The sequence below is a fragment of the Oncorhynchus clarkii genome, chromosome 14 (genome assembly GCF_045791955.1).
Source record: "Oncorhynchus clarkii lewisi isolate Uvic-CL-2024 chromosome 14, UVic_Ocla_1.0, whole genome shotgun sequence".
In the NCBI taxonomy this organism is placed as follows: domain Eukaryota; kingdom Metazoa; phylum Chordata; class Actinopteri; order Salmoniformes; family Salmonidae; genus Oncorhynchus; species Oncorhynchus clarkii.
In genome coordinates this window covers 9,785,550-9,801,371 of record NC_092160.1, presented here as the reverse complement: position 1 = coordinate 9,801,371, position 15,822 = coordinate 9,785,550, and positions in this window count along the sequence as shown.

Here is a 15,822-nt window from a genome sequence, read left to right as displayed (position 1 = left end):
ATAGACCGGCAGATTCCGACAGGACAGGACAAGGTTACAGCAAACATGACGATAGTCTGGCTCAGGCATGAAACACAACAAACAAGAATCCGACAAGGACAGGAACAGAAACAGAGAGAGATATAGGGACCTAATCAGAGGGAAAAAGGGAACAGGTGGGAAACGGGGTGAATGGGTAGTCAGAGGAGACAAGGAACAGCTGGGGGAAAGCGGGGGAGAAAAGGTAACCTAACAACGACCAGCAGAGGGAGACAGGGTGAAGGGAAAGGACAGAGACAAGACACAACATGGCAGTACATGACAGTACCCCCCCACTCACCGAGCGCCTCCTGGCGCACTCGAGGAGGAAACCTGGCGGCAACGGAGGAAATCCTCGATCAGCGCACGGTCCAGCACGTCCCGAGAGGGAACCCAACTCCTCTCCTCAGGACCGTACCCCTCCCAATCTACGAGGTACTGGTGACCACGGCCCCGAGGACGCATGTCCAAAATTCTACGGACCCTGTAGATGGGTGCGCCCTCGACAAGGATGGGGGGGGGGGGGGGGAAGACGAGCGGGGGCGCGAAGGACGGGCTTGATGCAGGAGACATGGAAGACCGGGTGGACGCGACGAAGGTATCGCGGAAGAAGAAGTCGAACTGCGACAGGATTAATGACCCGAGAAATACGGAACGGACCAATGAACCGCGGGGTCAACTTGCGAGAAGCCGTCTTAAGGGGAAGGTTCTGAGTGGAGAGCCAAACTCTCTGACCGCGACAATATCTAGGACTCTTAGTTCTACGCTTATTAGCAGCCCTCACAGTCTGCGTCCTATAACGGCAAAGTGCAGACCTGACCCTCTTCCAGGTGCGCTCGCAACGTTGGACAAAAGCCTGAGCGGAGGGGACGCTGGACTCGGCGAACTGAGATGAAAACAGCGGAGGCTGGTACCCGAGGCTACTCTGAAAAGGAGATAGCCCGGTCGCAGACGAAGGAAGCGAGTTGTGGGCGTATTCTGCCCAGGGGAGCTGTTCTGACCAAGACGCAGGGTTACGAAAAGAAAGACTGCGTAAGATGCGACCAATAGTCTGATTGGCCCGTTCTGCTTGACCGTTAGACTGGGGGTGAAAGCCGGAAGAGAGACTGACGGAAGCCCCAATCAAACGGCAAAACTCCCTCCAAAATTGAGACGTGAATTGCGGACCTCTGTCCGAAACGACGTCTGACGGAAGGCCATGAATTCTGAAAACATTCTCGATGATGATTTGTGCCGTCTCTTTAGCAGAAGGAAGCTTAGCAAGGGGAATGAAATGAGCCGCCTTAGAGAACCTATCGACAACCGTAAGAATAACAGTCTTCCCCGCTGACGAAGGCAGTCCGGTGACAAAATCTAAGGCGATGTGAGACCACGGTCGAGAGGGAATAGGAAGCGGCCTGAGACGGCCGGCAGGAGGAGAGTTACCGGACTTAGTCTGCGCGCAGACCGAACAAGCAGCCACGAAACGACGCGTGTCATGCTCCCGGGTGGGCCACCAAAAACGCTGGCGAATGGAAGCAAGCGTACCCCGAACGCCAGGGTGGCCAGCTAACTTGGCAGAGTGAGCCCACTGAAGAACGGCCAGACGAGTAGGAACGGGAACGAAAAGAAGGTTCCTAGGACAAGCGCGCGGCGACGGAGTGTGAGTGAGCGCTTGTTTTACCTGCCTCTCAATTCCCCAGACAGTCAACCCGACAACACGCCCCTCAGGGAGAATCCCCTCGGGGTCAGTGGAGGCTACTGAAGAACTGAAGAGACGAGACAAAGCATCAGGCTTGGTGTTCTTAGAGCCCGGACGATAAGAAATCACAAACTCGAAACGAGCGAAAAACAGCGCCCAACGCGCCTGACGCGCATTAAGTCGTTTGGCAGAACGGATGTACTCAAGGTTCCTATGGTCAGTCCAAACGACAAAAGGAACGGTCGCCCCCTCCAACCACTGTCGCCATTCGCCTAGGGCTAACCGGATGGCGAGCAGTTCGCGGTTACCCACATCATAGTTACGTTCCGACGGCGACAGGCGATGAGAAAAATACGCGCATGGGTGGACCTTGTCGTCAGAGAGGGAGCGCTGAGAAAGGATGGCTCCCACGCCCACCTCTGACGCGTCAACCTCGACAACGAACTGTCTAGAGACGTCAGGTGTAACAAGGATAGGAGCGGATGTAAAACGATTCTTGAGGAGATCAAAAGCTCCCTGGGCGGAAACGGACCACTTAAAGCACGTCTTGACAGAAGTAAGGGCTGTGAGAGGAGCTGCCACCTGACCGAAATTACGGATGAAACGACGATAGAAGTTCGCGAAGCCGAGAAAGCGCTGCAGCTCGACGCGTGACTTAGGGACGGGCCAATCAATGACAGCTTGGACCTTAGCGGGATCCATCTTAATGCCTTCAGCGGAAATAACAGAACCGAGAAATGTGACGGAGGAGGCATGAAAAGTGCACTTCTCAGCCTTCACAAAAAGACAATTCTCTAAAAGGCGCTGGAGGACACGTCGAACGTGCTGAACATGAATCTGGAGTGACGGTGAAAAAATCAGGATATCGTCAAGGTAAACGAAAACAAAGATGTTCAGCATGTCTCTCAGGACATCATTGACTAATGCCTGAAAGACAGCTGGAGCGTTAGCGAGGCCGAAAGGAAGAACCCGGTATTCAAAGTGCCCTAACGGAGTGTTAAACGCCGTCTTCCACTCGTCCCCCTCCCTGATGCGCACGAGATGGTAAGCGTTACGAAGGTCCAACTTAGTGAAAAACCTGGCTCCCTGCAGGATCTCGAAGGCTGAAGACATAAGAGGAAGCGGATAACGATTCTTCACTGTTATGTCATTCAGCCCTCGATAATCTATGCAGGGGCGCAGAGACCCGTCCTTCTTCTTGACAAAAAAAAACCCTGCTCCGGCGGGAGAGGAGGAGGGGACTATGGTACCGGCGTCAAGAGCTACAGACAAATAATCTTCGAGAGCCTTACGTTCGGGAGCCGACAGAGAGTATAGTCTACCCCGGGGGGGGGTGGTTCCCGGAAGGAGATCAATACTACAATCATACGACCGGTGTGGAGGAAGAGAGGTGGCCCTGGACCGACTGAACACCGTGCGCAGATCGTGATATTCCTCCGGCACCCCTGTCAAATCACCAGGCTCCTCCTGTGAAGAAGAGACAGAGGAAACAGGAGGGATAGCAGACATTAAACATTTCACATGACAAGAGACGTTCCAGGAGAGGATAGAATTACTAGACCAATTAATGGAAGGATTATGACAAACTAGCCAGGGATGGCCCAAAACAACAGGTGTAAAAGGTGAACGAAAAATTAAAAAAGAAATGGTTTCACTATGATTACCAGAAACAGTGAGGGTTAAAGGTAGCGTCTCACGCTGAATCCTGGGGAGAGGACTACCATCCAGGGCGAACAAGGCCGTGGGCTCCTTTAACTGTCTGAGAGGAATGTCATGTTCCCGAGCCCAGGTCTCGTCCATAAAACAGCCCTCCGCCCCAGAGTCTATTAAGGCACTGCAGGAAGCTGACGAACCGGTCCAGCGTAGATGGACCGACAAGGTAGTGCAGGATCTTGAAGGAGAGACAGGAGTAGTAGCGCTCACCAGTAGCCCTCCGCTTACTGACGAGCTCTGGCCTTTTACTGGACATGAAGTGACAAAATGACCAGCGGAACCGCAATAGAGACAGAGGCGGTTGGTGATTCTCCGTTCCCTCTCCTTAGTCGAGATGTGGATACCTCCCAGCTGCATGGGCTCAGCACCCGAGCCGGCAGAGGAAGATGGTAGTGATGCGGAGAGGGAGGCGACGGAGAGCGCGAGCTCCTTTCCACGAGCTCGGTGACGAAGATCAACCCATCGCTCAATGCGAATAGCGAGTTCAATCAAGGAATCCACGCTGGAAGGAACCTCCCGGGAGAGAATCTCATCCTTTACCTCTGCGCGGAAACCCTCCAGAAGACGAGCGAGCAAGGCCGGCTCGTTCCAGCCACTGGAGACAGCAAGAGTGCGAAACTCAATAGAGTAGTCTGTTATGGATCGATTGCCTTGACATAGGGAAGACAGGGCCCTGGAAGCCTCCTCCCCAAAAACAGATCGATCAAAAACCCGTATCATCTCCTCCTTAAAGTCCTGATACTGGTTAGTACACTCAGCCCTTGCCTCCCAGATTGCCGTGCCCCACTCACGAGCCCGTCCAATAAGGAGAGATATGACGTAGGCGACACGAGCAGTGCTCCTGGAGTAAGTGTTGGGCTGGAGAGAAAACACAATATCACACTGGGTGAGGAACGAGCGGCATTCAGTGGGCTCCCCAGAGTAACACGGCGGGTTATTGATTCTGGGCTCCGGAGATTCGAAAGCCCTGGAAGTGGCCGGTGGATCGAGGCGGAGATGGTGAACCTGTTCTGTGAGGTTGGAGACTTGGGTGGCCAGGGTCTCAACGGCATGTCGAGCAGCAGACACTTCCTGCTCGTGTCTGCCTAGCATCGCTCCCTGGATCCCGACGGCTGAGTGGAGAGGATCCGAAGTCGCTGGGTCCATTCTTGGTCGGATTCTTCTGTTACGGTGAGTGAATGAGGACCCAAAAGCGAACTAACTTAAACAGAGCTTCTTTAATAACCAAACATAGGTAGGCTCAGATAGACCGGCAGATTCCGACAGGACAGGACAAGGTTACAGCAAACATGACGATAGTCTGGCTCAGGCATGAAACACAACAAACAAGAATCCGACAAGGACAGGAACAGAAACAGAGAGAGATATAGGGACCTAATCAGAGGGAAAAAGGGAACAGGTGGGAAACGGGGTGAATGGGTAGTCAGAGGAGACAAGGAACAGCTGGGGGAAAGCGGGGGAGAAAAGGTAACCTAACAACGACCAGCAGAGGGAGACAGGGTGAAGGGAAAGGACAGAGACAAGACACAACATGGCAGTACATGACACATCTATTAAGGCTACCCCTAAAAGTGGAGATAGTCTGAATACAATATACTATAATCTTGGGGGAACAAACCTCCAGGCCTCTCCTGTTAGAGGACCTCTCCTCTACCTGATGCTGCTGTTGTTAATGTGAGATTTCCTTCTCCAGGGCCTATCATCTCTTAAGGAAGTGTCCCGTTACAACATTGAATAGCAGATTTGGGGCAAGTGGGAGCTTACACTGCCGCTACAGCTAAAAAAAGGTCTGTATGCCCTCGGCACCTAGCCATGTAATAAAGTCTCCTGGGCTTTTTGCATAATGAAACAGACCTTTACCCAACACTCTATGTCAACAATGAGCACACTCTGTTGCCAGTATATGACAGTTCATTTGAAATTGTAAACAGCTTCAGTGTTCCGAGGTGTCACAGATACCTCACTGTGATGAATAGAGGCATGGCACCCATCTCACAGGCGATACTGGGGCCCTGGAGGGCGACCTGGGCTTTCAATCTCCTGCACTGCATCTACAGTATCAATGCCAGCAGCTGTGGGATTGTTTGTACACAGATGCGGGGATGCTTGATGATAATTGCCTCGCAGCTGCACTCCGGGCCTGGAGTCGGCTGGGTTTTTTCACACAGGCTCAGGCTCGTATTGTGTTTGGAGGCGTCCTTGCTCACGAGCAGGAATGTTGGAAACTGCCGTAATTAAAGTATTCTGTAACCCAATTAAGGGCCCTGCCCTTCAGCACCACAGTCTCAACCCCAGTCACAGTCCTACCTAGCCCCAGCAATAGTGACTCGATCCTGGGAGAGCTTTTAACCCTCTCTGTCACCTCTAGTTTCCCAGGAACTCTCTTAGACCAGGGACTAAAGTGTTTAACTGGACTGGTTAGACTGAGAAAGGGAGAATTTTGGGGATTGAATGTGAAGGTGTAAGGGGTTTGAGGTGGAGAGAGAGAGAGAGGAGGACAGTGAAGTGGAATAAATGGGAATGGATGCTCTTTGGTGCAGGGCTGTGAACCAGGCTTCTATTCTGAGGTGACGGAGACACTCATTAGACCTATGATTTATTTGTCACAGAGTGCTATCGCCTCACAGTGCACAGAAGATGGATGGCTGACTATTACTTTGGTGAAAACCTCATTACATCATTGGAAGGAAAAGAGCAGTTTTGCAGTGTAAAATTGCATCAACAATTTCAAACACCCAAACATAGATTGAGTTTCTGAATTTGCTATTATTGAGGAAAAATAATTTGGAGTTATACATGTAGCCACATTTCTAAATCTATTTCCAAAAGTTAAAATGGCCTTGTTGACATTCTCAATAGTATGACTAATATGTTTGGCAAAGAAATATACATTTGTTTGGTTATTTATGGGAATGGGAAACACAACTCATATATTTTGTCCAAACCCACCCAAAGACTTGGGCCGGTTGCTGGGCAGTGTATCTGAGCACCAGGAACAATGAAAGGCTACAATAGATGTGCTCAATTAACTGTAGAACACTGCCATCAATTAAGACATCAATTACTAAATTGATTGATGAGGCCAAATGATCCGATTCATTTTATCCATCCAGCGTAAAAATTGGAAGCACCAATATGGGGAAATTAGTTGATGAATGTATTTAAGTATATGGAAATCTTTTGAGCCCAGCGAATGGTAATGTATACTGCTCTCTCTCTCTCCTTTGATTTTCTCAGCTCACAGTTCTGTTGGAAATTAGTTCTTGATAAAAACAACTCACAAATAATTTTCTAGCTCTCACACACACAGTCAGTTCCATAAGTGTTGCATTTTTAGGTGGTATTTGTTGAATTACACTATGATTTTTTAAAAACTATTCTTCATTAGATTATACAAAAGTGTTCCTACACACAGCTGTTTGAGAAGGTTTGAATCCTAAGCAACCTGCATACACATTGTTTGAAGTACAATAGACCAACATAGCTACTGTAGTAGGTCAAAGCTGTGTGCTGGAAAACCTTGGTAGAGCATGGGTGGAGTAGGCATTGTGATGCTCATGTGAATTTCCTTCCTTTTTTGGCTTTAAACCAATGCCTACTTCTCACTTAAAACATATTTTTTTGCTTCTAATTTCCATGGTTTTTACACCGGAAGGTGATTATCTGTTGAAGGCGCATTATACAGTATTTCCACATACAAAGACAGATTTTTTTGGAGCAACCAAAAGTCTGTCATTGGCAGTGTTTTTGTAACCATTAATTTGGCCTCTACCAAAAGGTCTGGGCCTTAATGGCACAGGTGGTATACTTGCATAACTGCAAGGGTTGCTGGTTTAAACTCTGGTCTGCTGGCTGTTGCCCTCTAATAGCTCAAATCAGTTTTGAACTAACTATTAAAGTATGTAAATAATTTATCATGGATAGTCAAAAGGCATTGTCTGTAGCTTTCAAAAGGTGAATAGCTCAATTGATTGCAACAGTCTTACATTGTCAAATATGACTAAATTCCCATTGAAAGCAATGTAAAAAAAAAAGACATTGATTTTGAAGGTCGTATAGACTAAACAAAGATACCCCCATGTACAGTAGAGCTGCGTCTTTCTTGTGCCTTTTACAGCTTGTTACTTGTCTAAAGCATTGCAGAGTTATGCATCCTATACATTTATATAATACCATTTTGGGGGGGAAGTATCCCCCTCCACCCACTCTAGCAAGCATGGATTTGCACACTGCAGTCAGTGCACAACCGAGGCATTGTTTACACATCTTCTGTGTCAAGGTCAACCGGTGTTGTCTGGCTCTAGCTACCTAATGGCTGAAGTAATTTGTGTAAAAACCTTCCATGACCAAATATATGTAGCTACCTTTCTTTGCCAGTTAGCTAGCTAGCTTTCAGCTGACTGGTGTTACCTAGCCATAGAGACTAGCTGATGTCCTTCGAATATGCAAGCTAACATTAGCTATCTAACCTAAGCTAACTTTGCAGTCTTACGTTGGCTAACTTTACCTAGCTAGCTAACGTTTACTGGCTATCGTAGCAGCCAAGGGTGTTTGCTCGCTTATTTGTTTGTTCTCTGGTTACACACAAGTGTCTAGGTTACCTAGCTAATGAATGAAAAAACACATTCACTGGTTTATCAAATCGGAAACAGCTCACTAATAACAATCAACCCATTTTTTTAATGTCAAGACAATTATCTGTATGCATTTATTGATTAACCTCAGTTTGACTCCAGTAGCCTAGGTTTGTTCTCAACCACTTCTTATGCTTGGTGCAGGTGGCCAGCTGTGTTATTGAGTTGCTGAGCAACCAAGTTGCTGGGCCCGGTTTTAGATAGAACCCTGCCCTGAGATTCGGCTGAAAAATATGTTAACATTATCAGAAATGCTAAGGTGTTGTTTCTTTCGTCGTGGGGGTTAAGTTGATTTGTGAAGTTTCATCGACATTGGCGTCATATTAGTGTAACAGTATAAGTTTAGACCGTCCCCTCGCCCATACCCGGGCGCGAACCAGGGACCCTCTGCACACATCAACAACAGTCACCCACGAAGCATCGTTACCCATCGCTCCACAAAAGCCGCGGCCCTTGCAGAGCAAGGGGAACTACTACTTCAAGGTCTCAGAACAAATGACGTCACCGATTGAAACGCTATTTAGCGCGCATCGCTAACTAAGCTAGCCGTTTCACATCCGTTACATTAGCTTAGATGTGATGTTAGGAAGATTGTAATTTAACATTGAGCTTCAACCTTAGCCTACTATAGTCACGCCTGTAATTTAACTGAAAAAGTAGCAGCTCAAATTTTCATCTGCATTCATGTTACTCAGTTCTGTAACAATTTTCAGAACAATGTAGAAAAGAAGTCTTGAGCAGCAGCTTGGACTAAGGCTTGTGTTTTATTCACTCCATGTTGTTAGTGTGTAGAGGGATAATTGAACCGGCCTGCCACTATAGGATCTTTTTATCCTCAGCATAATTCCGTCTGTATTCAGGCATTATCATGGTGTCAGGGACGGGACAATAGCACAATAAGGTCAATATAATGAAACTTAAAAACAATATGGTGTCATTCCTTTCATAAAACAGTGAGACACTCCCAATTCTCTTGTCTTATTTCAGAGGCGGTGATATATGGAGTGTCTTTCAAAAAGTAATTATTAACAGTAACTCTTGCTAACATGCTATTAGTGAAGGCGATGTTTGCAGAATTGTTCATCTTTATTCATTAAGAGTATTTGCCAATTAATCTACATATTTGTTAGAACAGATTAAATTGAATCTCATCAAGTTTGATTTTAAAAAGTAAAGAATTTAATGTAATGTGTACAGCACATCTTTATTCAAAAACATGTACCCTGAAGTTTGCAAATTAATGTTTGCAGATTTAAAATAAATAATGTGAGAAAATATGTTTACATAGCTAATAACACCAACATAACACCACAATAACCTAAAATGTTTATGAAGTAAGTTTATAATTTTATATTTGCCATTAGTATTTGGTCATTCCAGCCCAGACCTATTAATTACATTTGCTGGGAAGACTTCATTGTTGTGTTATTTTTAATTTGCTGTTATTCTCACCACCAAACTGTGCCAAAATGTCATCCTCTTTTTTTGCCATTAGCAATTTGACAAATACCCCTTTTATATCACCCCCAAATCATTCTGCTTGACTTTCCCCAGGGCCTGAATTCAGTTATTGATTGCCTGTTCAGTTTCACTTGGAAAAGGTTGATAAAAGGCAGTTTTCACTTTCTCTATTGGATCTGACAGCTCCCTAACAGGAATAATGGAAAGCTCCCATTCACAGGCAAATCAAGCTAATTCAGCGTGCCCCTTCACTCTCAATAGAGAAGTCACAGTCCTTCCCGGCCCATTCCATCACAAGCCTTCTTTCTTCACAAACCGTCAAATTTAGCACTACTCATGCTCTTTCTTAGCCTCTTTACCCCCACCATCAAATGAATAAATAGGTTGATTAATGTACACAAAGTCAGAAAGGAAACAAAATAGAAGCATAAAATCGGGTTGTTTTTATGTGTAATCTACTCTCACCGATTCAGCCTGCTCTTTCTGTCGGCTTTCAAGAGCAAGGTAGAGTGGAAAGTGTTATTCTCACACTTAACCTGGAAAATGTATTCAGATTACATTGATGTTAATTAAAAGCAATGCAATAGCTTCAAATTAGGTTAACTTTATAAAAAACACTATTGGACCTGAAAATGTAATGTCTCATTTGAGCTGCTGTCAGACAGACTCTCTGTGTGGGATGGAGGTTAATCTAGGCCCATTCTTCACCTTCAGTGTAATAAACTCTAATCCCTCTGTACAGTGCCTAGGTGAGAACACACAGGTGTGCATGGTGTGTGAGTGAGTGTCTGTGTATGGACATGAGCATATTTGTGTGAGTATGTGTATGTATGTGCATGTCTGTGTGTGTGTGTGTGTGTGTGTGTATGTGCATGCCTGTGTGTGTGTGTTTACATCCTCACGTATGTGTGCGTATGGCGCCTAAATCAACAGGGAAAGGTGAATCCTAACCCCAGACAGACCCTGACACAGTGGAGTTAGTGTTGGGAGAAGATTAAATGTATCACAGGAAACTGTGGTTTAATCACACTCCAAGGTTCCTCTGAGCTCCACACAGTGGCAGCTCTGTGTGTTGCCATGCAGCATTATCCTGCCAGGAGGGCTGAGACAGGGACAGGGACAAACTGTGAGAACACACAATATTCTGTCTTATCTAGGAAACCCAGAAACTGAAATAATGTTGAACTGTACCAGAATAATTTAAATACATCTGTGTTATATATCGAATCATCCAGTGAGTGATGTCTATTTCAATACATTTTCAGAGGGATAGTGGTCAGTGCCAACATGACGACTTGACAAGGAAAACCAAATGTTTCCAGACAGGACAGCTCTAATTCACAACTGAACAAAGTGGACACAAGATTACCCTATGACTTTGAGAGACCTTGGAAGAGGACATTGGAGGTGGATCAGGTTTATACCCATTTTACCCTTAAAAGATAGAGGAGATGAACATGATTTACCTTTATCTAACACATACAGACTGTGATTTATCCGCCAGAATCCATAAAAACAACCCAAGGGCTTCAACGTCCAGCTCTGAATGCGCACTTGTTCCTGCTCTCAATTCGCCTTTCAGCCCCCACTAAAGAGACAAGGCCCAATCACAATATTGTCAAGGCTCTGTTGGTTTTCTGGTTCAAATCCTTGTTCACGCTGTTTGCTGAGTACTCATCTGCTGTGACAGCCTTCAGACAAACAGAGAGTCCTGAAAGAGGTCTTCCACGACCAGATCTTTCCTGCTGGGCAGCGGCTGAAACGGCCCTTTCTCTCTCCATCAAGTGGAACCCGGCCTATTGAGTTGGCCCCTGGGATCCCTCCATTGAGGCGGGCTATGGGACAGTGGTTTGCCCATCCGTGTCCCGGGCCGCCCGAGTTCTCCCAGAACACCTGTACACCTCAACCACCTCATGGGAACCTCCCTCTCAGCCTGTTACACCTGAGCATACACAGGAAGACAGTACTGGTTAAATGTGGTAATGCTAAATGTTAATTAAGTTAAGCACAGAGGGTTTGGAGATGGGTTGTGTATGGCAATGTGATTTTTGAAGTTGATGTTGTTGTTTTTAGCACAGATGTAGTACTACATTTGGATAGTCCTACTTAAACCGTGTGCATTCAACGTTTACTGTTGTTAACACAACAACAACAACAACCAAACACCCTGAACCAACGTCCGAACTCTCTCCCTCCCACACACCCTCCCCAGTCCCCATGCACCCCGTCCCTCTAAATCTCCATGGCACACTGCAGAGAAATGGCATCAATTAATCAGCATTCATAAACCGTTTACTTGAGCTCTCCTTTGTGCACTGCAGCCAGGCAGGGTCTAATCCAGACAGAGACCAGGCTGTTCTGCAGCTCTGCAGACAGCGCCACTCCACCCACTGTGGGAGAGAGATGGCCGGCTCCAGGCATAAGTGACATAAGCGGTCGCTTAGGGCCCCCGATCGCTAGGTGTCCCCCGACCCCCCCCCCAAAAACATGTTTTTAGGAAACCTGTTACGAGTTAGAATAGTAGAATATACAAGGTGCAATTTCGAAATTTGGTTTGAGCGTCAGCAGTTTTTCTCTTGCTATGTCAGTCACTGACAGTCACTCAATTAAGATAACACTTTTTAGATTGGTAAGTTAGTCTAGCCAGCTATCTAAAATAGTCATCATGGTTGAATATCGACCAGGCATGCAGGGCATGTGCCCAGGGACCCTGACCTTCAGGGGGCCCCCATTGATCACTCTCACTCAGATATAATTAACACGGCTTGGCAAAAGTCTTGGCAAAATGTGTAGAATTGCAGGAAATTTGCTTTAAAACTGAACCAATTTCTCTACACTTCATGGCAAAATGGGAAGAATTGTAGGAAATTATCTTTAAAGTGCCAATGTTTCTCTCTCCCGTCAAGAGGGGGGCCACTAAAATGTTTTGCTTTGCTGTCCCTTCACTAACAGTCTAAACCTTCCACCTCTCTTCTTCTCTTCTCCTCTTTTCTCTTCTCAACTCTCCTCTCTCACCATCTCCTTCCTGTGCCCTCTCACCACTCAGGAAGCACCATCTCCTAGAGAAGGGCTCTATCCTTCCATCTCCATCACACCCTCTCCATAACCCCCTGCATCACATGTACTGTATGAAGACATCTGTCCATATTTATATCACATTTTCCATTTTGGTGCAAATGATCCCACCCCCACCCGTTACCCCTTAACTCTGAAGGAGGCAGCATTTAAATCATGGCAATACTTCTTGCCATAATTCCCTGCCAATTCTTTGCCTTTCAGAAGAAGCAAGTTTAATTGGGAGATGCATTTAGACAGCTATTTTACAATTATACAATTACAGCCAAGATGCATTTCTGCATGTTACTCTGTTTGTCCCAATTTACTGCACTGTTCCTGCAGTTTACCTCTAGTTTCCTTTTCATACGATGCAAATTTGCCTCACTCAGCTCCAAATGAAGCATAATTGCTCATAGCAAAGCGCACACCTTTCTATAAGAGGTTCCTGCCAGTTAGCGCACATTAAATCTTAGGAGAACAAAAATCTCCAATTCCATTTGCGCACGTGGCAGCTGTATCATTTGGGTGGTAAAAGCAAGGAAATGGGTGATGAAATGGATGCTGAACACTGTGACTGTATAACAACCACTCAATTCTGGGTAATGGCACTGTAGGATAACACTGTTATTTGGGGGCCGTAACTTGCTTTCCCTATACTGTAGGCCTATAGCTTTACAGTTACCAAGACTTCATGCTTTAAATCATATTTTTGAATACATCGTTTGAATAGTACATTAGTAGATAACTATTTCAAAGATGAATAAAAAAAATCTTCTATTTTAAATATTTAATTTTGTGGACAATTAGTGTTGTTAAACCTTGAAAAGCATTCAATTAAATGCAGCCTAATTAGTTCAAATATGGCCCCATTATCTTTGTATGTAAAACAAAACAAAGTGGTGTATCCCCCTTAAATCTGATCATGGTCAAACTATTTCCCACTCGTTCCTTTCTTTTATTTCCTTTACCCTGGAAAGTTCTAGAACAACTCATTATCGACCATCCCCTCAGTGTCTGAAGTGGCGGCCTGTGCCCACAACAAACAATGGCTTACAAGATACTGTTTTAATTCATATATGTTCTCCCTTTCTTAAAGGGGGACAACACAACACACCGTTGACCCACTGATACACAATTAGAAGTGATGCGGCAGTTAAGGCTACAAGCAGCTCTGTTGAACAGTCTGTCTTTGACCCTTCACCATTGAATAAATATAATGCTTAGAGTGAGAGTAAGACACATAGAGGAGAGAAAGGGGAGCCAGGGGGAGATTTTAAGCCACAGATTAGTAGTTAAAGACCTTTATAGACTATAACACCATTATCCCTGCTGAATAAAAATAGGATTGAGTGTTTTTTCCACTTAATTTAAATCAAAAGAGTCCCCACCTTACATATTGCACTGGTAATGTAATGGAGAGAGAGCCACAAAAAAGGCTTTGTGGCTCTGACACCTCCTATAGTGGGACTGTGTTGTCCTGGGACCAAAAGGGAGAGAAAGGGTTTTCCTTCTACGCTATCTGCTAACACATTCTAATTGATGCTGCTGCATTCCTGCACTGGATGCATTCAGTGAATAACGAGGCCTGAACTGAATGCCTATGAATTGGTCCCCTTTAAGCAAAGCAGTCACCCTGCCCCCCACCACCCCCCGCCATCCATCCATCAATCCACCGCACCACGACCACCACCCCGAAACAACCACCACCTCTCCTCAACCCTTCCCCAAATCTCTAATATAGCTTTACTGCCCATTAAAGCACCACCATTGTGTGGAGACGCAGCCCACAAAAGCTGTCAATCTCGCGGGGTCCACCAAAGCTTGGACTCACACAGACTGGAGTGACAGACCCCCCCCCCCCCCCCCCTCCTGCTTCCCCTAACCCTCTCCCCCAAACTTCTCAGCTAGCTAACTAAACTACTTCCCCCCACCACCACGCACACACACACACACACACAGGCACAGACACACACACACGCACACTAACACACACCCACTCTTGCCTCAACGCACAAAGCATCAATCTGTCTTCAGGCCCAGCACCCTTGGCCCTTTGTCCCATCTGCAGGTGCGTGTGAAAGCACCCACGGTCACCCCAGCCTCTGTGCACACCACGCCTAGTCCAGGGACAGGAAATGCTGACAAAGGCCCAGTGTGGGAATGAGGGATGCGTGGAAGGAGGGGGAGGGGGGGAGGGGGGGGCTTCTCTAGGACAGATGGCTGGGGAAGTTTCCCAACTCCACCAAGCCAAGGCTCCTCCATGGGGACTGTCAGTTAGGATTCACAAGTAGGACTGACACACACAGTGGACGAGCCAGTGGAGGAATGCCCTCTAAACTGTGGAGGGAAGGGGGGCACTTTAATCACTACTGTAAACACTTCCCTCTCGGGATTAAATATGAGGAGTATAGCAGTGCTTTAAATATAACAGACACTCCTATTTTATAACTAATATCCTTACTGCAAAATCATCCCCATACGATTCTTTCCCAAAATGTTATTCAACATTACAAAAAGGGTTATTTGGATCCATACAACGTATACCAAATAGCCTACAGGTTATGATAAAATGGTAGCAGAGAAACAGACGTTGCTTTAAAATTGCTATTACGGTTTTAAAAAAAAGTGTTACTCCACCCAATAGCCGTTCCATTGCCTTCATTGGCCTGCCATCGTGTGGAAATCTTTTGAACGACAGAAACTCAATTTTAGTTCGTTCATTTTTCAGGCTCCTCGAATATCCGCCAAGCATATTATAAAATGATGTCGACACAGTCCAAACATTGTGATTTGTGTGCTCTCAAACGGTTGGGTTTATGGCTCCATTAGATGTACCTAATTTTGTAGTGTTTGGTCTAGTGTTGAAACACAATCTCATACTCAATTCGTACAAAAAGTATGGCTTAATTCGTGTGAAAATACACGTATTTTTTGTGCGACTTAATTCGTAGGAAAAGACAACAAAAAAATCACAGGAAAATAATTTTTTTGGAGGCAAACTTCGGAAAAATATTTTGAAAGTTATTGGAGCAATGCATTTTGGGCAATGATGTTGTACGCTGCCTTTTTTGTAAAATAATCGTGTTAACAATCAACCAGGTTGTCAACGAAATATATAATACTAGCCTTACGATGTTGTTGTTTTTATACATTTATTTGTATTAATGCCAATGCTGTTTTCTATGCTTGCTTTTGCTTAATAGTTTGGGATACTGATGCTACATTTTCATGATGGGAAATTAATTAATAATGCGGGAA